The 23,106-nt window shown below is 45.3% G+C and overlaps 1 protein-coding gene across 2 annotated transcripts in view; it reads left to right on the top strand.

Annotated features, from left to right (window-relative positions):
• RAI2 (retinoic acid induced 2) overlaps positions 1-23,106 on the top strand; it is a 47,124-nt gene that overhangs the window by 4,966 nt on the left and 19,052 nt on the right. Inside the window, exon 2 of one of the 2 annotated variants that reach the window (XM_056329350.1) lies at positions 10,526-10,633. The exons of the other annotated variant lie outside the window; for it this stretch is intronic. The gene's annotated coding sequence lies outside the window, so the exon portion shown is untranslated. The remainder of the gene's footprint in view (positions 1-10,525; positions 10,634-23,106) is intronic. 2 annotated transcript variants of the gene reach the window in all.

Genomic DNA, 23,106 nt, shown 5'->3' with positions numbered 1-23,106 from the left:
TGTAGTGACACTGAGAGTTGCCCCAGGTACAAGACCTTGCACTTGGCCTTGTTGAACCTCATGAGATACATCATATAGGTCCACTTCTCGAGCTTGTCCAGGTCCCCCTGGATGGTATCCCATCCCTCAGGTGCACAACTTAGCTTGGAGTCATCTGAAAAAGCTTGCTGAGAGTGCACTTTATCCTACTGTCAATGTCATTGATGAAGATATTAAACAGTACTGGTCCCAGTACAGACCCCGGAGGGACACCACTTGTCACTGATTTCCATCTGTGCATGTAGTTGTTTGGAAACGCTTCTATGAGACATCAGATATGGAGTTAAGAGTTCTCAAGAATTAACCAAAGAGCCTAGGACAGGTGTCCTGTCCTCTTCATGCTTTTCAGAAAAAAAGCGTCCTTCAGCTTAGTGGCTAACAGGTCCCTGTATTGCTTGCACTACCCTTAAAGTGGCTAGAGAGCAGCCGCTATAGCAGGAGAAAGGTGGCTGCTGTTGGCTTGATGGGCAAGCTGGGCTTAGGTTTGGATTCCCCCCCACCTCCCCTATGGCAGGTGCAAAGATCTCAAAACAAGCCCCTGGGCTGACCAGGTCTATTAGTGTCTTAATTATCTTGTTGTCTTTGAGCCAGTGACAGGGGGTCAGCTCTGATGGGCAGGATCGTCAGAGGGAGTTTGTCACTGAGCTTCAGTGGGGCTACTGAGGGCAAGCGCCCCCCTGAACATCCTAGGCTGTAGCTCCAAATTCAGTTGGTCAGGCTTACTGTTGAGGAGCAATCTCTTCTCTAACGTCTGCATGTGCTTCAGCCTTTAAATTATTTCTCTGCTTTTCTTGTGGCATAGAAACAAAGAGCTGGGAGAAGTGCAGTGGCCACCAGGAGGGCCAAGAGGACAATGGCCCTTGCCTACCCCGGCAGACAGTGTGCTCCTCATGCCAAAGGAGTGCAGGTCTTGTATGCCAGTGAAAAATAATTCGTTAATGGCCAGAGAATAATCACTTTACTCCATAAAGCCTCTCCAGCTGCATTGCACCAACGTTCTTTTTCAGCCTCTGAATCCTTAATGACAGTAGCAGCTAATTTCTCTTTCTGTGTGTTTCTAGCTGCAATGTCCTATTTTCTCTGAGTTTATTGAGAAAATAATAGAAGTCATTACATAGCTACTTGTCACCTTTCAAAGATGAAAACTTCTCCCTGGTTGAATGGCCAAGTTAGTTACTTGGTGACTGACTCAGACAATAGCGACTTTTTGTAGCTCATCAGTTATTCATCTGTGCTTAGTGAATAAACTAATTAGCTAGAGAAGTGTTACTTAACTTACAGTCCATGAATATCAGAAGATGGTGAATAAACCAGTCACAAGCAGTATAACAACAGCACGTGTGCATTCTGTGGCATGCAAGCAAAAACCCCAAAATACAGGGTCGTGAGTGGCAAAGAGAGACGTGTGTATTCATTGTGTTTATTTTTATTAAAATTTGATTGTCTTTGAAAGCTTATGTGACAATACTGCACAAAATGGTCCTTGGTTTAAAAAATAATTAGGTAGTCCATATATATACACATATATATATATTTAGATATATATATAAATAAGGTAAAGAAAATATATTGAGGAGCGTTGAACTGGATGATGCAGAAGGGCAGTGAGAATGGAAGATACGGGAAACTAAGTGAAATATGAAGTATTTTTGTGGCTGTATAATATGCATCTTTCTGGTTGTTGGTGATAGATCACCTGCTGTAGAGGTGGATCCACGGAAGGCCACTGCAAAGCAAACAGGAAGGGCAACGTGTTGTTTTTAAATCACGATTTTTCCTAATGGAGCACTCAGGCATCACTGTCTGCATAATAGATGCCCTCATCTCTGGCCTTGGTGATGGGGCTGGAGATCAGGAGACAGCTCTCGGCCAGGAGGTCTGCCCCGCAGAAAGGTGGGGGAAGACAACTGCTCACATGGCTGAACTTGCTCTCTAGACTGTGGAATACTGGGGGGATGCCAGAAGGAATTAGGAACGTATATACAGATATGTGTTATTGTACTTTCCCCCCCCCCCGCCTCCAAAGCATTGTGTACTTCCCAGGGAAGAAAATGAGAAGGAGCGTTCCTTGTTTGGAAGATTCTTGTCTGTGTTACTGTCTTGGGCAGCTGTCTTTGGGGTCCTCAGAGACAGTTGCTGCAGGTGCCAGGCCCGTTGGACCCACTATGTAAAAAGCGTGGCCTTGGGGGAGAGTTTTCCACAAGCCCCATGGCAGAGAAGTTGGATCAGATTGCTTCACCCAGAAGATCAGTCAAAGCATGGGTCTGCAGCCCTGGAGGGTATCCTGTTGCAAGAGCAAAAGGTCCCTTTGGCACAGGATGCTCTTTATTGGAGAGAGCGTGTAATCTGTAGTTGTAAATAAATATCCAGATGCACAGGCAGATGTATGCATTTGTACTTGAACAAGTGGATCCTAGAAGAAGAACACGTGGAAGAGCCTCGCTGTTGTAGCTGTGATGTGCTGCTAATTCATCTCTGGTCTCTGGGGGGTGGATGGAGTTACCTCTTGTCATTCCACCACTGGAGGAATCACGTATGGTTAGGGTGGATTCACAAGGCTTCCATGATGGAAAAAGCTGGGCTCTGGGTTAGAGCTCTTCTGTGTTGTGCGTGCAGGACACATGAAAGGGTGTCGTTCTCTCATGGGGCTGGTGGTGCCAAGCTTGATTATCTTGTGTCTCCCCCCACTGTTGTACTCAAGCGGGTGTTCAGTTTGTGGAAGACTGCTTGGCCATGCTCCTGTTGTGCTGGAACCAAAGTAATTAGAAGTAAATGGTAGGTGGAAGAAATCAGCTGCAAGGAGTTACACTTCCCCACTCACTCAAGGAATGCATCTGCCTTTGGTTTGGCTTTGCCATTTAGATCCTTAAGCGATTTTTTTGGATGCTAGGGTAGCGGCTGTGTTTAGCCGCAAAACTGTCCCATCACTTGTCTTTTAGGATACATTTTGGCTGTCACGATAGCTTTCTGTCTTCTAAAGGGGGTTATTAAATTGATGGGGGTATCCCTGGATGCCATCAGATGCTACAGAAAATAAAGTGAAAGCAGCATATGGCTGTGTGCCATGGATCTCCACATTCATAGCGTGTAACTGCAGAGGAACCTAGTATAGCTTCCCACCTGAAATGGTTAAGTCAACAGTCAGGCGGATGCCCTTGATCACGAGCAGGCTCCAGACATTTTAGGTTTGCTTTGGTTACTGGAGAGGCTCGTTATCACTCTTGCTTCTTATTTGCTTTCTGGTGGAACTGAAGAGCTCTTTGCTTTGAAGCGTAAAGGCCTGAATATTGTGGGACCTGGTGCTTCTGAAACCACTTTTCTTGAGAAGAGGTGCCACTGCATTTCCAAAGAGCTGGGGTTCTCAAGCTAGCAGCCTTTTATTTTTAAAAAGGAAGGAAGTGTTTTTATTAGAGTTTCCTGTTTTGAACTCTTTGGTTAAAGGGTATGAAGTGGTCAGAGGTGGGAGAGTTATCATTTAGGTCAGGGTTGTCTCTTTGTATTTTCATACTTGTATATGTAGTGCACGTATATGAATTATTTTCTTATTTACATTATATACTTTGTGCAGTTTTTTCCAGTTCTATTTAAGGCTGCTACTTTAAGGAAGTCTAAGTAAGGTTTCCTGTGAGGAATGGTTTGGAGAGAGCTGGTCCTGCCTGGGGCAGAAGGATGGGTTAGGTGACTTCTCAAGGTCTTCTTCAGGACCTTTTCTGTGGTTCTAGGCAGTTAGCCAATAAAAAAAAATCATGGTAGGTTGTGCTGGCTGTGCTGATGGGGTTTTGCTATAGCATTTAACGTGGCTTTTGAAAAGGAAATAATAGCTAGTTGTAGCATAGTTACTGCTGCAGCATCGAACAAATGTTACTTGAAATTAAAGAGGAAAACAACTGATGTTACATTTTTAGACTAGCATCGTGATATGGCTATGATTAATTTTTCCAGGAGCTTTGTGGTTTTTATATCTGCTTAAGTGTATTAACATTTTAAAAGGTCAAAGGTAAGCTTTAAAATGGATGCCAAATTAAGATGGATGGGAGGAAAATGACATTTACTTCTTGTTACTGCACATTGTTTGAATTTGACCAAAGGCAAAACCAAAGAACAGCCCTCCTCCCCATACACACACACACGCACGCACGCATGTGTGCATGCACAGACAGACAGACACGTTCCTGCCACCTGCCTTCCCTGCACACCTGGTCTGGGAAAACCTTGTTCATCTAGGCAAATCATCATCCTAACAAAATCAGTAGTCCAATATCTTGATTTCCAGACAGCTTAACTATCCTTTTTGAAGTATCTAACTAGTGTGAATGGGCTCCATAAATAGAAGTAGCTAAAATATTTATATTAGAAAAAATACGGCTAATGGGAACCATAACCACGTTATCATTTCCTGTCCTTGCTGGGTTTGAGATGATGATTTCATCAGGGAAGGGACTGTACCCTCGTCCCTGTTCCTGCAGCTCCTGGCACACTGAGTCCCTGCGAAAACAGAAAATAAAATATGGTGGAAATGATGCATTTGCTTCCAGTGGGAACGGTGACTAGTCCCAGCGAAACACAAGGCTTTAGCGGAGCTGCTGGGTGAACATGCCAGTGTACAATAACTTTGGTTTTGGAGAAAGCAGCATAGCTTGAGGGAGGGACCAAATCAGATTTGTGTCTGTCATTTCCACTCTTGCCCTGAAATGATGACGAGGAGCTAGGCCAGCAATGCGCCCCGTGCCTCGGGAGTCACAGCCACTCTCTCCTTCAAGGGACCTAGCCCGGTTTTGTGGATGTTTCACAAGATAGATTTGCTCCCAATCACTTCATGACACTTACTAATTCAATGTTTTAAAAAAAAAAATGTAGGGAAAAAATCCTGTAATTTCTTAAAATCCTTCTTCCCGCTGGTGGCTCATCAGTGAGAATTCAGGCTGCCTCATCCCTGTGCTGTAGCGCGGAGCACATACCCACCGCCTGTGGGCTGTAGGGGCTGTGCCACTCTGGGAAGAGCCACACCGTGCATGGGGTCATTGTTGGTTTTTTGATAGGCAGTTGTAAATCGTTACAGCTGTGGAAGATTCAAGGCAGTTGCTTCATCCAGACCCAGGTGCTCAGTGTGGGAGTACTCTTGTCTCCCAGGTCCGTGGGTAGCTTCAGCCTCCTCTGTAAAGCATGTGTGCACCTCCCTCCCACCTGAAACCCACTGAAGTGTCCCCTGAAGCACTGAAGAAGGAAGATGTTTCAGTGTAGGTGGCTGAAAGAGGGAGACAGAGGCAGCCCTGCCTCTGAGAGGAGCACGCATCTTGCAGTGCCTGGGGTACCGGGGTCATGACTCCCCAAGGTTTCTCCAACCCTCTTCTTCTTCAGCCTGATCTCTGTGGGTTTAGTCCTTTTATTCTAGTCGGCTTTTTAATTTTATCACTAACTTTCCTGAGATCAGAACTGTCCTTCCCCAAAACCAGCGGCCAGATAATCAACCTCATTAGCTGTTGGTTCAAAATATCACGAGTGTAAGCGGGATGAAGCTTTGGCCCGGTATCAGTGAGGTTGCTTAGATGTGTAAGCTGTGCCTGGGCTACCGGTAAGCAAGAGATGGTGACGCTGCTGTCCCTGTAGCTGTACCCGCCCGGCACCCTTTGGCACCACGGGGGAGAGCAGGAAGGTTCCGCTTGGGCTCCCGGAGCTGGGGGCTGCCCAGAGCGTGGCGCCTGGCAGCAGGGAAGCAAAGGGTGGCGGTGGCTTCCTCAGGGAAGAAAGCTGAGTGCTCAATCCTGCCCTGGCAAGAAGGCCTGAGATGTGTCTGAGGTTAGGATAAGGGATGGTCAGATCCTTTCCTTCCTCCCCCAGCAAACAGTAAGCTCTCCAAAGCATCCCTTTCTGGGTGCTGAAAGTGTTTGTCTGACAAAAAATGAAAGGAAAAATGTCAAATGCGCAAACACTTTGTTTCGTTGTGAAAATGTATTTTTCATTTCACACTGAATGGATTCTGTCAAGGCTTTGCTGCCCTCTGAGTGGAACAAACAAAACAATTCTATTTTTTCATTTTACCAAAAAAGAAAAAATGGTTCTTAAATGGCTCAACCCAAACACTTCTTTTTAGGTTTCTTTTTTTTCACCAGCCTGGCCACCATAGCAAACAATTTCATTATTTGCATAGCTCTAATTGCAGTGATTAAACAAACACAGCAAACACTGACCCTTCACAGAGCCTCATCACAGCCCCACAGCCAACTTGGTCTGTATTTTGTCAGCAGAGAGGGAGATCGCAGTGGCTTTGTGCTAGACTGAAAATAAATTATCGAATTTTTTTTTTTTTTTCCTCTTCCAAACAGATACACTATCAGTTCAAAGCCAGAATAATTTTACCCGTTCTCTTGCTAGCAGGCTGAGGGATATCACCATCTTGTACATTTTAAAACCTAGTACAGTTTAAAAAACATTTGGATTTTGAATGTCTTGTTTATGTGTTACTTTTAAGTTGCCACCTCTGTTGCTGTTATTAGAGCAACATGTAGGGTTGATAATCCATTAGCGATACCCATATTAACAGAGAGGAATGAGAAACAAACATCTACAGGTCTTTATTTTTTTGTTGTGAAGATGGCAGATACCTGAACACATGGTGAAGGAAATTTTTTGTCTGGCTGCGGTTCCATCAAATAGGAACAAACAATTTTTTGGACATTTTTAAATGACATTTATTTATAGCAGGTAGCGCGCAGGCAGCTGCTATTTCTCAGCGTGCTGGAAGAATGTTCTCCAGATGGTGCTCACTGTTTATGCTTTTATTCACTTCGCTTGAACACAGCAGCACTCTACGCAAAACATGGAAAATTGGAAAATAAAAACAATTATGTTTTTACAAAGTGCCATGTGATTTGCTGAAATGTCTTAGTTGACTGATGAGCGATGCTCGGGTGCAGTGTGGGGGATCATGCCTGTCACAGAAACCCTGCGCCTGAGTCCTCAGATGGGTCATGGGCATCGCCCCAGCTTGAGAGGGATGCACCCTTCTCTCGGCGAAAGGTGGGTTTGCTCAGGGCTGCTCATCCTACCCTCCTGTCTGAGCCTCTTCTGCCTCCCTTTTGCCTCGCAGCGATGTGAGTGAATGTAGGAAAGGGGTTATCATGGCAGTATTTTTGTTGGGTTTTCTGTGGCTGTGCAGCCCCAAGGTGGAGGAGACACGAGACAAAGCATTTCATAAGCCTCGCCTGTGCTGTCGCGTTCCTTTGGCTTCTAATCTCAATGAAAAATAAAATACTGAGGCCTTCAGCTGGTCCAGCTGAAAGAAATAGCAAAAGTCAAAACTGGTTTCCAAAGGACCGCTCTGGTCCATGATTTCTGCTGGTTACAGTGGTGAAAATACATATCCAAATGGTGGGCATACTCTTGCAGGCTTTTGTTATGCAGCTTCTGCAGGACTACTCACACAAAACATTTGCAGGCTGGAAGCTTTAAATAAAAGACTCTGGAATCTAAAGAATTGTTTTTATTAAAAATCCTTAGGAAAATTGGAAAATAATTTAATTCTTTCAATTTTATTATAAAAAGAGAAAAAAGAAGGCAATCATCAAAATGGATATCAACAAGCAGGAAAAAAAAGTGGGTTTTTTGGTTTTTTAATGTATTTTACATACATATATATAACTACATGTATAAAAGAAATAAACATTTCTGGCTTCTATTAAAAAAACAGAACGAGAAACAACAAACCTACAGCACATCAGAACAGTTTTTCAAATAGCAAAAACCGTATCATGTTTAAACTTTCAAACAGGACACAATTATTATTTCTTTGTAAACAGGAGCCTTCAGATTCTTTCAAAATTGAGTTTGAAGCCAGTAATACTTTTAGTGAAATTAAATTTCAAGAAATTAATGTATAAACAGTTGTTCAGCTGGTTTGGGGGATTTCTTTGCTACATGGGCAATGCTGCACGGTGCTTTGGTTTCTTTCCCTTGCCCGTTACCCAAGAGACAGCCCTTTCCCAAGCAGAATTCTTGCTACATCAGCTCCATGCTGTTTATCTTCCGTTGCTCCCTTGGCAGTTATTATTTCTTAATGTGTTAATTGTAGTTCCTGGACCCTCGCGTGTGAGCGTGTGTAATGTTCATGGTAATGATGCCGACACGTTCTCTAGTTCCTGGAATTGCAGAGAGAAAACCTTACATACGGTTTGGGTGCAGGGCATCCAGTAAGAGAAACCAATTACAAGAATTCAAATAGCATAAAAAGAATAAAGCAAGTAATTGGGGAGAGTAGGCATTGGGTTGAGGAAGAGGGTTTTTTTGCTTTTTCGGTTATGATTCCTTCTATGGCTCTGGCTTTGTGATATATATGTTTTTTAATTAAAACTTGAATTATGTCACTTGCTTTCCACCTTTTAACAGTATTTCACAGTAAATTCATTCCTAATAGCAAGTAGTCAGGGGTAAGGAATGGCTTTGCTGAGCGATGGGGACTGTTAATTATTAAAAAGAAACCTATGGATTTAAAACAAATTAGACCTCATTAAGCCTAGGTCTGTTTCCACACAGACCAGCTGACATGAAAAAGCCCATCTATGAGTGTGGAAAATCACACTTTTAGCCAACACAGCCCTAGCAGAGATGAGTCTGGGCTGGCACAGGGTGCGTTTGCTCTTTCGGTTTGTGTCAGAGATGCCCAGTCTCTGATCCCACTTCAAAACCTGCAGCTTTCTTGCATCTTTTCCCTTTTCCTTCCATCTCTCCTGCCACCCTCAGCCGCCCACCACGATGCCACCCAAGCTCGTGTGCACACAGGAGTCTCACCTTGCTCCTGGAGGTGCTGCTGGCCATCAGCAGCTGGAGGCCACCAGGCTGGCTGGGTGGGTGAGCTGGCTCCTGGATGATCTTGGTGCTAAGCCCAGCCAAACAGGTTGGCAGCTCCAGGCTGCAAAAGAAGAAACACAGGAGAACTCCCTTTTTCTTCCTTGGTTTTGGAGGGGAGAGAGATCTTTGACTTCTGCCATGGGGCTCTTGCCGTGGCTGGGCTGACAAACTCTCTAGGATAGATCTGCTTAGTCTCCTTTAGAGACGGGGGGGTGGGGGGTAGGGTGGATGTTTGTTTGGGCCTATTTTGTTACCCAGACTTGGCTGTGACTCTTCAGTTTGTTTGTACTTAGAGGCTTTCTGTGGGACCTTAGGGAAGATCCAAAGGGCTGAGGTGGTTGCTGGAGATTGTACACTCAAACCTACGTAACTGCGGCATGTTTTAAGCTGCTTGTCTGAAATTTTTTGGAGGCAAGGGGTAAGTGCATCCATAGAAGAATCCTAATAAGGAGAGTGAAAGGTGGCCTGTAACAAGCATTTTAATTATATGTTCACAGGCATGCCATGTATGGACTTTGCTGTCTTGCTGAGACATCCCCCAGATCTTCTCTGGCATTACAGGCAGTGACAGACTTGTATCGGGAGAAGAAACGCCCATTCTGCTGGCTAGAAATCAGCAATAACATTTTGACATCTGTGCAACAGTTTAAAATGAATTATTCAGCACATAGATCGTGCTGTTTGAGCAGCCAGCACATCTCTGCCCATTTACTACTGTCAGTCCGTGGTGGAGATATCATTGATGCCAGTGGGAACTGAGCACATGGACTGGGGGTAGGTTTTGGCCCATAGCCTGGAACAGCATTTGACAGCACCCCTGCAGAATATGATAGGAATAATCTGCTTTGCCACCAGCAAAAGACTGAAAGACAATGCCAGTCTGTTTCTTCTCTCAGAGTATTTTAAACACATGCAGAAGAAGGACCTTAAGAATTTAAGAAATCATTAACCATCTGAATGTTTAAGTTCAGCTTTAGAGTGAGACTTGCATATAATTTTGATAATCAATGTGTTGCACATGACTCTCCAGAAGTCCTGAGCATCTACTGCCTGCTGGGAGTAGACCCAGAGCACAAACTGGCAGCAGGTCCAGGCCAGTCTCCAGCTTCTGCCCAGTTAGAGGGTTAAAGTCAAGCAGTTGCTAATTCCTATCAGCAAAGAAAATTCATGAGGTTCACAATGTAAGCAGCATTTGATTTGGAAATACAAGCCTAACTTCTGTAAGAACGCGCTTTGGGGAGCTGCAGATGGGGAACTGGGAGGAAACACACATCAGCCAAATGCCAGCAAAACCAGGTTTGCTCAAGACAGGCATTCAGGAGAGAAGGTGAACATTTGTCTTGTATTTAGCTTCCTAATTCAGCAAGGTCGTCTGAATTAAAGCAGTGTATGTGCGGTGAGAGTCTAACATCTGTTATTTCACAGGACGCCTGTTCCCTGTAGCTGCATTTTAAATATAAAATGCAGAACACAGTATGGAAATGTTCTGTGCTATGGGTTATTGTCCTTTCCTCACCTTCCTTTATGGACTATGTTATAGCTGTCCGCTGATGCTTATCTAGTGGGCAAAAATTTAGGAGCACTCGGATAACATTGCAGTGTGGAGCGGTATCATCTGCCCATCATTGTCCATGTTTTTCAGGTGGCTAACTAAAAATCCAGCCTGCCTCAGTTCCTGCCTGCTCTTCTGTTTACGTGTGACAAAGTACAGCCCAGTGCTGTACTTGGAAAGGCAAGACATATTATCCAGGTAATTATGAAACAAATGGCTAGTATATATTAAAGTTCTTGTGTAGGAAAGCATATCTATTGCAAAAAGACACTTAAGCACATCATGAAAGTTAAGCAGATCCGTATGTCCCACCGAAGTCAGTAGAATTTAAACATGTAGTTAAATCTTACATGCAGTAAGGACATACGCTGTGATAGTAACACCATAGCTGTAAGGTTTTTGAACCCGTGTGTGTGTGTATGGCTTTATTTTCAGAGTCCCCAAGAGCTTTGCAATTAGCAGAAAGATGTGAAATCGTGATGAATTCCAGGCAGCTCTGGATACTCAGGTGTGGTGCTTCAGCAGGAGGTGGGACCTGGCTTCCTCAGCCAGTCCTTGACAAGAGCAGTTCTGCAGCTGCTGCTGCTGCAGCTGGATGCAGGCCGGAGTTTGCATCCACGGTCGCTGTGCAGTCAGCACCATCTGCGTGCGGGTACGCGTGTGTGGTATTTTCCTATGGACTAAAGTCTGTTCCAGCCTTTGTAGGGCTGCCATCACCCAAGTGTCTGAACTGTCTTGCCATCTTTGATCTGCTCACCATCACTGCGCTCCGCTGGAGCAGGAGGATATTATCCCCCTTGGGCAGAGAGTAAAAGAGGCACAGAGAGATGTCAAGCCCAATTTGAATAGTTACTTTCGTGTCTGCATGTGTGGAGACATCTCAGGGTGTGGGGATGTGGGGGTGTGGGGAGTTCCAGACCTCCTGTCTGTGTAGTTTGTAACCTGTCTGCCATTACAAACCTGGCTCAGAGGGGCTCACTCTGCCCCACGTGGGAAGCTCTTGAGCGGGGACATGAGTGTGCACATCCCTGATCCCGGAGCAATGGAATATCATTTTGCTAGTGTAGGTGTGGGGTGGTGAGAGGAGTGGGGGTGTGCAGCAGTCCGAAAATGAAGGGAGGAGGGTAAAGAGCTGAAGTAATATATGCATGAGGGTGAAGAAGGCTACCTGGTTTTATTGCCACTTGATTGGAAGGATGTGTGTAGCTTGTGAGCATCCATTAATTAGTCATGCAGTTGCTCTGTGCTGGTATCAATAAAACCTTAATAGTACATGATACCAGCCTGTGATTGCTTCCTTTTTTCCACATCCCCTTGTGAGGATGCGTGTGTATCAGCACAGCTGTGCACTGTATACAGTGTATATGTGCTGTGGCTGCTTACGTAAGAAAGGGACAGTAAAATCATTTAGTGGCTAGTTACCTCTCATGTGATTTTCCCAAGCGTTTATAAAAGGATCTTTGATACGCAGCACTCTCTCATGTGCACAAAATAGCCAACGTGGTTTTCTTCCTTTTGCTGAGACATACTAATTCTTAAAATGGCTCCTGAGCAGGCATTCCTAGGTACATGTAGCGACTGCAGCCTGATGGGTTAGCAACAACAACAACAAAACAGGCTCTCCTTCATTTCCTTTATATGCACATCGTGCAGCTTTTCAAACAGTGCATCAAACACTGCCGGCTGGAAATTTCCAGGCCCATTTCCTGCCTGGTGCATGCTCATAAAGCAAGATTGTCTGTACGGTCCGTAGCTGCAGTACTGCAGAAAGTCAATAAAGAGCTGACCACCTCACCTCTATCAAAAGCAGTTGAGAAGCCCTGCCTCATCTGCCTTATTAAAACCACACTTGACTCCCGCCGAGAAACCTAGCTGGGAACCTTGAAGAGAGGGATAAAAAAGGAGGCTGAAATTGCAGTGAGTATTCTACAGCTAGGTCTTGCAGTAAGGTTAAAGAGTGCTTATTGTAAAATAAACCAAAAAGGCAGCTTCATTAAAACAAGGAGGATGCCTGCGTTTAATGCAATGAACTTCTGACTCTCCCTCCTACAGTACGGCACAGAGATGATTAGTTATTGCAGCAATGAGCAAATTTAAGTAGCTCCCTAATGGATTTGTATTTTGAATTTAAATATGTATATGCTTATATAGGTGCATGCGTGTATGTACTTTAATTTTTGCAAGAAAAGGCATGATGTAGAAATAGATGCAAGAGCTAGAATTTGTACTGCAAAATGTATTTTCATATGTGTTTGAAAGGATGCTTCTTTTTTTCTTGCCTTTATATAAGAGTAATTGATTGAATGTTTGCCAAGCTTTCAGTAGTATCCATCGGGAATCCCCACCCCCACCTTCCCCGGGCCCGCCAGCTTTTTCTCACCTTAAAATGAAAAAAGAAAGAACTTTAACAGAAAGATCGTTGCTCTAGCTTAATATTGTAAGATTTCAGAGATTGAATTTTCTGATAGTAATGAAATGAACCCTGAGCTGTGCCATGAATTTGATTGCAGTTAATTTGATTTTTGAGATGCTCAACAAAGCTAGCCCATTAGCTTTAACCTCACATAGTTTGGATTTGTACAAAATGGTATTTTTATATATATATGGGTATAGATAATACGAAAATCTCTCTTTGCTAATCCAGTTGTTTGTAACACTTACTGTCGATGAGTACTTGCTAACTATAGCACTGTGGGAAGTGGTATCTGGTGAGCTGCTGACCACTAATCGCACTACGTTTATTGCTTTGGTGGTACAGGGTTTGTTTTCCTTTTCACAAGGAAAAATACAGCTGAACAGCTCAGTTAGGAGAAACATGCACACTCTGTCCTGCAGCTTTTTCCATTTCTCATTGATCTTAATGAGACTAGTCATATGAATAGGGGTGACTCTTGTCAGAAAGGATTTTTTTGGCTGAAACTCACAATTTCTATTTATTTGATTTGCTTCTGCAGGCTTCAGAATGAAAGTGCTCCTCTTCATAGTATTTGCCAAGAGGCAACAACTGTGGGGTGGGGCATCCCCCAAGGTGGTCCCAGTGCCTGGCCTTTTCTCCTTACACAGTTTATTCTTGGTCAGCAGTTAATAAGATGGTGGAAGATGGCCTTATATATGTATATGTATACATATGTGTATTATTATACCAGCTTGAGATAAGAAAGTATTTGGTGATGTCAGAAAACTAATGACACAAGGCTGCAGATAACTGGGAATAGTGTTAAGGAGCTGATTGTGTGTGGGAAAAACAGGAGGGGAATTCTGCAGCTGGGAGGAGATTGGTCGCTATGGGAAAAAAAATACAGAGCATGAAGTTTCCAGAAGAGGGGAAAAACAAGACTGGGGAGGGAGGAGATGAATGGTGGGGCTGTGCAAGTTGGGAGTGATATTGAAAGTTTTCCAGGCAATGGGCAGAGGTTGAGCTGCAAAGGAGATAACTGCCATGAGCTGCTTGTGGGAGGTCCTGTAAGCAGGGGGGTGCAAAATCTCACCAAAAGTCAGGGGATGTATGGCTTAGCAATGTGTGGGAGGGAGGGTGCCCATAGGTGGGAAGAGGGTTGGACACATGGCTGGAGGCAAGGTGTTTTGTCTGGATCCGTGCCACTGAAGTAGTGCACTGAAGTGAAGTGCATTTGTGGAGCCAGGAGCAGGGCTGCCTCCCTCCAGCTCCATCATCCCCAGCAAACCTGCTGGAGGGTTGTCTCCTGGTTCCAGTGCAGAGGGGCCTGGGGCAACCCTACTTCTCTCTTGGGTGCTTCTGCCTGTGTTCCATGGAGGGCTCCTTGAGGTCACAGCCAGCTGCCTATGGGAGCAAGAGCAGGGCATGCACGCACAGGTACCCTCCTGCCTGCCTGAAGCGTTCAGACATCGAGCCTGGGGTAGAGCTGGGGACTCGTATTGGGAGTGATCCAGAAGGTCCCTGGTTTGGGCCCGGTGAGGAGCCAGGTACTAGGATGTCTCGCGGCAGGGAGCTGCTGGAGTTCTGGAGGATGCTCGCATGCCCACACCTCTGCAGCATCTTCTTGGGTCCTGCCAAGCCATAGTCCAGGTGTCTCCCTTGCTTGTTACAGGGCAAGGAGAGGTTTTATTATTCCTAACTTACTATTTTAGAGGGTTTGGGTTGGTTCTTTTAATTCTCTTTTCTTCATGCTGTTTTTGGTGGCCCAGTCTGAAGGCAAGGTGCCCAGTTATTTTGGCAGGAGTTAGTCAAGCCCATTCAGCAGCAGCGGAAGGGGGGGAAAAACATTAAAGAGAAAGCAGTGAGGACCTCACCAGAGTCCCATAGTGCCAAATTTAGGACCAAAAATCAAGGGAGGGAGCAGAAACCTCGTCTCTATCTTCAGGCAGTGCTGAAACAGTGCCCTGGAAATGCTGAGGCCACAGAGACCATTAAAACACACTCCTGGCATGGGGCTGCCCTGTGACACCGGCTGTTTTGCTCCACAGCAGATGATGCTTGCTGTTCCGTGGGAATCGATATCCATAGGTTCCTTGCTGCCAGCCTGCACCCAGCGCAGCAGAGACGTGGGTCCACACGCTCCCCAGAGGGATGCCCCTTTCCCCATGGCCAAGGCTGCAAGTGGTGTGAATCCTCACCAAAAATGATGATGCAGTTCCCATACTACCACTAAGTTAGACTAATTCAGGGGGTAGTGTCTGATGTTTCTCAGCCAATGCTCGCTAGAAAGGAAACAATTTTACACATCAGCAATTTTTTATGATTAATAATATTATCCTGCCTTAATTGAAAAATGGGCTGGTGCCCTTAAGAAAAAATTAAGCTGCAGGAATTAGTATCTAACCTCTTTATGATGAATGTGTATTTTTACACACTGCATATTACTGTCAGTGCTTTTAGAAGTAATAGTGCTGCATATTGTAATAAAAAATTGTCCTGTGTTGTTTGTAGTTGCGTGGCACCATTCTGTCTGGCTGACTTGGCTTTAAGAGTCTGAACGCTTGGGAAGAAGCAGCGTGAGGATGCCGGAATCCTTTTAAAGGGAATTTATGTACAAACAGGAGGATGATGTGTAGGCTCTGAGCTCTGCTATCAGTTGTTATTGCTGAGAGATATTCACGGGGAGTCAATGCCAGACGGAGCATTAGCGATTGCCGGCCTCGGTGCCTTCGTGGGAAGTCGGTCATAAAGTCGGTGAGGGCTCCTGTTTGTGGGATTTTTAAACACCAGTGAATCATTTTACGTAGTAGGGCGGTTGTCGTTAGGGTGAGTTTGTACAAAGGTCTTTGTGAACCACTTTCTCTGCCCAAACAAAGCCTGAGAAGGAGAGAGAGCCGATGCTGAAGGACAGGGGTATTTGTTATGGCCAGCAGAGAGCCAGCTGCTGGGCTTTGCCGAGGTTTGCCAGGCAGCATGCGGGACTGGGGGGGTTGTTGCCTGCCTCTGCTCGTCTGCCTGTGATTGCAGGCGGTCCTGGAGATGGGACAAGTCCTGACTTCAAGGCGTCGTGCTCCTTCCATGTGTCTGGCCCCAGGACTTTGTCTTGTGCGAAGCAGCCCAAGAAAGCTGAGATTACAGAAGGTGAGAAGGTCTGAGTCTCTGATAAGGACAGCTGAGGACAAAACAAAGTCAATAAAATCCCTTTTGGCCATACTGCTGTCCTGGCATTGTCCATCTCCTGCAGGCTTCTTGGAGGACCAAGGCTTCAGCAGCAGGCTCAGAACAAAACCATGTACACGTGAAGGATGTGAATGTGGTGTGTTACAAATGCCTTATTCCCCCAACCTAGAGTTCTTAAATGCTCTCATCAGCTTAAATATTGCTCACCCAAACATTTGAACATTGTGAGTCAAATCTCCCTGGAAACGTGCGGTGAAAAATAGATGCCTGTGGTGGGATCACCAGTGCTTTCCAGTGTCCCTGGCTGGCAGGGTGCGAGGAGCCCTCTCCTCTTCTCCTTCCTGGGAGGGTGGGAGGGCCCTGGTGGGGAAAGAAATGCTCTGGCAGTGCCATCTTCCTCAGAGGGCAACCTGCCCGCGGTTTGGGGCTGGGGAGGGAGGAGGAGGGTCTGGTGAAGGAGCCAGGACCATCCCCAGGTGGGGGGGACACGCTGGCTCTGTGGGGGCATGTGGTAACGCAGTGGGAGCAGCCCAGGGAGGCTCTCCTTCCCTGTGCCTTCTCTGCCTTCGGTCTGTGCCCACCCAGAGAGGACCCCAGATCCTGCCTGACCCTGCCGAGGAGGCAGCAGCGGGTGGGCTGGTGGTGGTGGCATGCCATGCCGCATCCCAAATCTGTTGTCCCTGCCTGTGTAGGCTGGCCCTGGTGAGTCCTCACACCCATTCTCTGGTGTCTTTAAATTTGTAGTAAAGGTCTTTTTAGCTATCTCTTCCTTTGTATTTCAGCCAGGGTCCCTATTAAAGCAGGCCATGAGGAAGTCTGCATTAAAATGCTTCCTTCCATCCCTCCGTCCTCCCCCCGCTCCCAGCCCCATCCTCCTCGTCCCTGGAGGAAACGCTTGTCTCTGCCAAGATCCTGCCTCGCAAAAGTAAACAATATGAAATTACAATAAAATGTTTTGATTTGCTGGGCCTGACATTCAGGAGCTACATAACAGAGACTTATAAAAAGGATCTTCTATAGATAGCCAGTGTGAGAAAAAAATAATTTCTCATTTGGGGCATGTTTTGGAACCAAGCATCAGGGCAGCGTAGATGGAGAACGGGATTTCTTCGCCAAACCTGAAGGATATTGGGAGGTTTATACTGCAGCATCCGTCAGCAGCTTTCTGCCTGGTGTCTGTGGGTGACTGGCCTATCGCACAGTAATGCCAATATTTGGGACTCTGTGTGTGTGTGTGTGCATGGGCTGTTGTTACTTGATGCTTTAAGACTGGTTAGTGGACTGAAAGCCTTGAGAAGGAAATAGATGAGCTGAAACTTGTTTCCTCCAGGGCTCTTCCAAATAATTCAGAGGAAGGCAAACCTAAATGGAGGTATAATCCCTAGGAGATGAGTTTCCTTGGGCGCTTGCCAGTTTAGCAGGCTGAGTAATCTGCACTGTCATCAAGATTTGCGGATTAGCTGTAGTGAAGCTAGTTGGCTTTGACATTTCATTAGAGAAGTTTTCCGTAGTTTTTCATCCCCAGTCTTGATGCTGTGAAATATGGATGATGTAGCTTTGCTATCCTTACACCTTCTAACATTTGTGCAAGTTGATGCTGAGACTGCAAACATCTCTTATCCGCTGAGGATTTTTTAAATCATTGCTTGTTTATGAAAGACTAACTGGGTCAAAGGCTAATTTTGGAAAAGATCTGCTTTTCCCAGTGCTAACCAATAAATTTTCGTCTGGGTAACGTAAGTTACCGAACTGTTATCTCCCAAACATATCCCAAAAGGGATAAAAGCAGACACTATTTATCCTATAATCTGCAAATATTTTGAAAAGTGAACTGGAATATCAATAAAACAGCTTATCATCAAGGTCTTTTTAGAGGTCTAAAGGACATTTATTTAGAAATTGAAATGTTATATTTAGAGGCAAGAACTGTGCAGATGAGGAGGGAGTGTGTACGAGTGACAGCATTGTAAATTGTCTGGGGGGTTCAAGGGACTGGGGAAGGACACTGTGTCCTGAAGTCACTCCTTCCCAGAGACGTCTCTGCTGATAAGAGCCAGTTTGTTGTTCCTGGTGACAATGATCGAGTGGGACAAGGCAAAGGATCACCCTGTGGGTTCCTGTGGTAGTGTACAGAAACAGGGATGTGGCCTGGTTTATTTATCACAGCGAGACGTGCCCTCACTCTTCCTGCCGCAGAGGATGAGTGTGTGTCCTTGGAGCTTCTGTTGTCACCGCTATAATCCTCTCCCGACCCTTTTCTGATGTCCCTCCAGAGGCTTGCAGCCCCAGGGGCTGTGGAGGATGTGCTGCAGAGGCATGGCCAGCCCGGCACCGAGTCTGTGCCGTGGAGGAGTGCTGGTGGCCGCCCAGGCTGCAGTGCCCACCAGCTTTGGGGTTCCCCTTGCTCTCAGCTCCCCCGGCACTGCAGGGTGTGTTGTGGGACCTTGAATGTCTTTGCCACCTAAGGTGACCATCCTGAAGTCTAACCTCGGTGCTGTGGGGAAAAAGGGAGGAATAACCAGGGCAGGACTTTTGGGGATAGCCAGGAGGGATGCATGGCACCAGGTGTGCAAGGGGGGTTGACAGGGACAACATGCTAGGTTCCACCTTGCAGAGGGACATCCTTGTCCCTCTCTGGCCACGTTGCCTTCTCACTTCTACCTGTCTCTCCTTCGCTGATGCCATCTGGCATCCTTTGCTTCCCTGTCAGACTCCTTGCATGGATGCTGTAGGTAGTGGTACATGGGCTTTGGTACCTGAAATCTACCTTAACATGCTGCTTTGTACTTCTGTTGCAAAATTGTGAGTGAAAAGTAAGGTTTAGTTAAAAAATTATTTACTATGCTGTAGTCCGACTGAATAATACAAATAGTGTTAACGTAAGTGTTGGACTGCATGTTTTAGGGCTTCAGTGATTTATCCATCAATTATGTCATTGTAAACTGAAGGTGAAGTTACGCCTTCGTAGGTCTGGCATAACAAATGGTTGAACTTAACCTCTGCTGGGTACTTCTGAATTTATTTTACAATAGAATTTATTTTAGTGAGGGAAATGGGTACAATTAGCAGAAATGTCCTATGTGAAGGGCTGGGCGCCTCGCAGCTGCATAGATCTTGGTTTGGGATAAAGCAGCAGTTCCTGTAGCTTGTATTGCGGTGAGCCAAAAGATGAAATATTCAGAATACAAGTGTGTGTGTGTGTGTGCGTGTGCACATGTAGATATACATACACATGCTGTTCCTGTAGAAAGTAAATATCAATCTTGATTATCTGAATATCGATGTAGCAATTTAGAAATAGCTTTCCAAGAGAAGGTGTCTGCACTGTTATATTGACCAGCATAATGAAATCAGACAACCTTTCAATCCATAAATCACGGTACAGTATTTGCCGTTACAAGTTCTGTGGTTGTACTGAGCGAGCAACACTGTCCAAAGAATTTTATTAAGTCAAAGTAATAAAATTGAAAATCCGTATTGACTCTTTTACATTTTGGCCTGAGAATGTATTTTGTTTGTTTTTCAGACTCCATTTTATTTACTTTAGTTACTTTATTTCTCAGATTGGAGGCCGTCTGTTAAATCACAGTAATCTTTTGTTGTGAAGCTCGGGATGTTCTCCTTGGTGTTTACTGACGGCAGTGTAACGCACATTTCCTAGTCATCTTTGTTATTGTGCTGATTGAGAATTTGAAGGACAAAGTGGGTCTGAGCAGGCCACAGGAATCTGTGGCTTCAGGGGAATGATGAGAAATTTCTTAATGGCTTACTAAATGACAACATGCATTGAAAGTTGGTTTTCAGTCATCTCAAGATATGTTACTGCTTAAGAATGGCTTCAGTGTAATATTCCTCCTTCTAGAAGACAAAATGCAAGGGGATTTGTACTTGCTGAAGAAAAACATTCTATTTTCTGTCTGCAACAACCCTAAACATTATCCTCAATATATTTTCACTCCACACAAATTCAGCTCCTGCAATTTTAGCTGAGAATAGTTTTGCAGACCTTACTGTGGAGGTGGCCTGGGACTCCACTGCTTGCCAGTCACTTCCATCAGGCATTTGATTCAGATCAGATCTTCACACCCAGACTGCGGGGAGCCCATGGAGGTCAGTAAAAGAGAGCATGGATCTAGCCAAGGACACCTGTTTGCATGACCTGGCTTTCTGTGATATGATCAAGACACCCCAGTTCTTGTCCAGCTTTCAAAGTTACGGAAAGAGATTGCTTCCTCAGTTGTGGTCAGAGGAGCTTTTCATCCATCTTTGGCAACTATTGTAGAAAGACAATAGATGTCCCTCAACAACTCTTTTTTGCAAGCTAAGGGCACTGCGCAGTAGCTCTTTATTTGTCACTGCTTTCTGTATCTTCCACCTACTCTGCTTCAGGTGTTCTCTGAAGCTTCGTTCATCTTATCCCTTGTGTCAGCAGCTCTAGGTTTTTCTCCTTCATTCTCCTCTTCACCTTCCCTACAGCAGTTGTACATTTTTTTTCTGGGTGTTTTGTTTTGTTTTTTTTTTTTGTTTGTTTGGGTGTTTTGTTTTTTTTAATGCCCAGAACTCTCTGTGTCTTGTAGCCTGCACCATCTCCACTTTTTGCAGCAGTACCGTGTGTGTCCCCAGAACTGGATCCCCCAATCTCTCTGCCAGTGCCAGTGCCAGGTCTCCATGTGCTACCACTTCCTTCCTTTGCAGCTACTACTGGGAATAAATCACGCAGCGTGTCAACGTAGTGGCCTCTTTTGAGAAGATGTGCAAAGGATGAGGTGAATGGTGGTGTTCTGCTAGAAGGCGTTTGGTGACTGCTATCAAGTTGTCCTTTGATCTGGAGACAACTCAGAGGTCCTTGCAGTTCTGCGAGACAGATGTCAGAAGCTCTGCATCCTGCCCTCCTTCCCTCTCTTTTTGCCCCTTGCTTCAGTTTTTTGGGGCAAGCTCCTGGCCACCAGTGGGACCTGTTTGCAGAAGTATCTGCATTACTGGGATTGATCCAGTACAGCTCTCTGAAGCTGTTGCATCAAAATGCCACCATGTTGAATGTAGGGCTTCACAACCTGCAGGACCTAATGTTAGAGCTAAATGCATTTTTCTGTACAGACCAGTGGCAGACTTCCAAGGAGCCTGAGGAGAAAGTGATCATGCCTAGGTGTGTAAACCCCTACCCAACATTTAATTACTTGTTATAGCCATATTTTCAAGGGGTTCCAGTGATCTCAGATCATCTGAAGAATGACATGGCAACTTGATCTTGTAAATATGTCAAACAACGCTTGTGTTCAGTCACTTGTTCAGACACTCATCAGCATAGTGATCATCTTTGGCTTAAAAATAGCTCCTTTTTTCTTTATTTATCCCCCAAATTTACCCTCTGGTGGAAACCATGCCTGTCACATGTTTAAAACAGATTTTCTTCACTGTGCTTATGAAGGAAGGTAAAGGAAGTGATAAATCTCCAAAAACAGTATGATAAAATAAATCCTCTCTAACTAAGGGGCCAGATACTGAGTCTTTTACTCCTTTGGGATCTTGATCTATAGCTGGCCCCACTGACTGCGAGATGACTTCTGCTGCAGCAGGGCTGGGAGTGCCAGAAGCTGCCCCCTTGCAATCAAATGGGAACTCCAAGGACTGAAGTCATAGATCACTGTATCCAGTGAATAGCTGGTGTGCTGCCTGTCAGCAAGGAATAGATTGAGGGAACTGAAAAAAACAAAAAAGCAACCCTCCAAAAACTGGAAAAAATCTGCTGCATTTGAAAAAAACTAAGTAAAAACTTTGGGGCTTTGAGAATTTATGACTTTCCTTTTTTTTGCCCCCAATAATCCGAAGAAAATCCATCATCCTTCCTCCCTGTTTCTGACACGGGAAATAGTTTACAGTTAGTTATTTCCCTCTGTTAGCATTGAATCGATAACAGGATCAGACTACCGACTACACACTTGTCCCTTTCCTCCCCGTGTTTCTGCTGTTTGGATATGGGGAATAAATAACTGCAGGTCACGGTGATGCGGCTGCTGTAACCTAAAGCGTCCGTCACACCAACACCCTACTGATGGATGGACAGTTGTTCTGTCATAGAGAGCATGGGGCACGTTGGGCCAGGCACTGGGCACCTCATCCTGCTCCACTGCCGTGCCAGGTCTCCGCTGGCTGCGGTTCGGCAGCGGCAATGACAGCTATTTCCTCGCCTGCCCTCCTCCATCGACTAGAAGAAAGGGAAAAGAAGAGAAAGGCTTTTGTTCCTGGGGGATGAACTGCTCCAGCAGCGGCCGCAGGATGCGGTGCGGATGCTTTCTGCTTGCAGTCCTCCTGCTCCACCACAGATGGGCTTCAGCTAAAATAAACCAGCCTTCCATGAACCTTTGAAGTGTGCTCATCTTCTGAGTCACTTCCCTGTCACCCGACGGGCAGCGTGATGCTGAGAGGGATGTTCTCGCATCACACAGGCGTGCTCAGACTTTTATCTCGCGGTGGCCGTGCAGCCTCCCACATCATTTCCCATGCGAGTGGCAGCTTCGCCTTTCCTGAACAACATCTTCCTTTCTTCTGGCATTTTCCAAGTCAGTGGAAAGCTAGGACCATTGGAGACACACAGAGACTATGTTAGGTGCCTCTCCTGGCCTCTGAATGTGTCCCCCTGCTTTCTTCTGTCTGCAGAGTATTTGTATCTTAGTGGAAGGGTCTGGGAGCAGTGCCTTCAACTTTTCCCCCCATCTTCCATGTTGGCCACTACATGGCAAAGAAGTGCAGCCTCTCAGGGCAAACCGACATGCACACTGGCACTGTTCCATGTACGTCAGATAGACCACCATGATCAGGAATCACGTTCTTCCATCATTTGTAATTTTACATCATACCATTCAGGAAAATCCTGATGTTGCAACGCTCGTGGTTCTCTTTTCTATACCTGAAATTGCCAATTACATGAAATAATTTGTGACGAGCCAAAAAGCCCCAAAACACTGAGAGCCTTTTGAATTAAATTGCCCAGAGGTCTTTTTTTTTTTTTTCTTGAATCAGTCCAAAGACTTTAATTGATAATGTTGAGATTTTTACCTTCCAAACAATGTAATTCTTTTGGTTTTAATTAAAGAAT

The sequence above is a fragment of the Falco biarmicus genome, chromosome 2 (genome assembly GCF_023638135.1).
Source record: "Falco biarmicus isolate bFalBia1 chromosome 2, bFalBia1.pri, whole genome shotgun sequence".
Lineage (NCBI taxonomy): Eukaryota > Metazoa > Chordata > Aves > Falconiformes > Falconidae > Falco > Falco biarmicus.
Note: the sequence above shows the minus strand (reverse complement) of the source record. Positions and strands in the feature narration are given on the sequence as shown.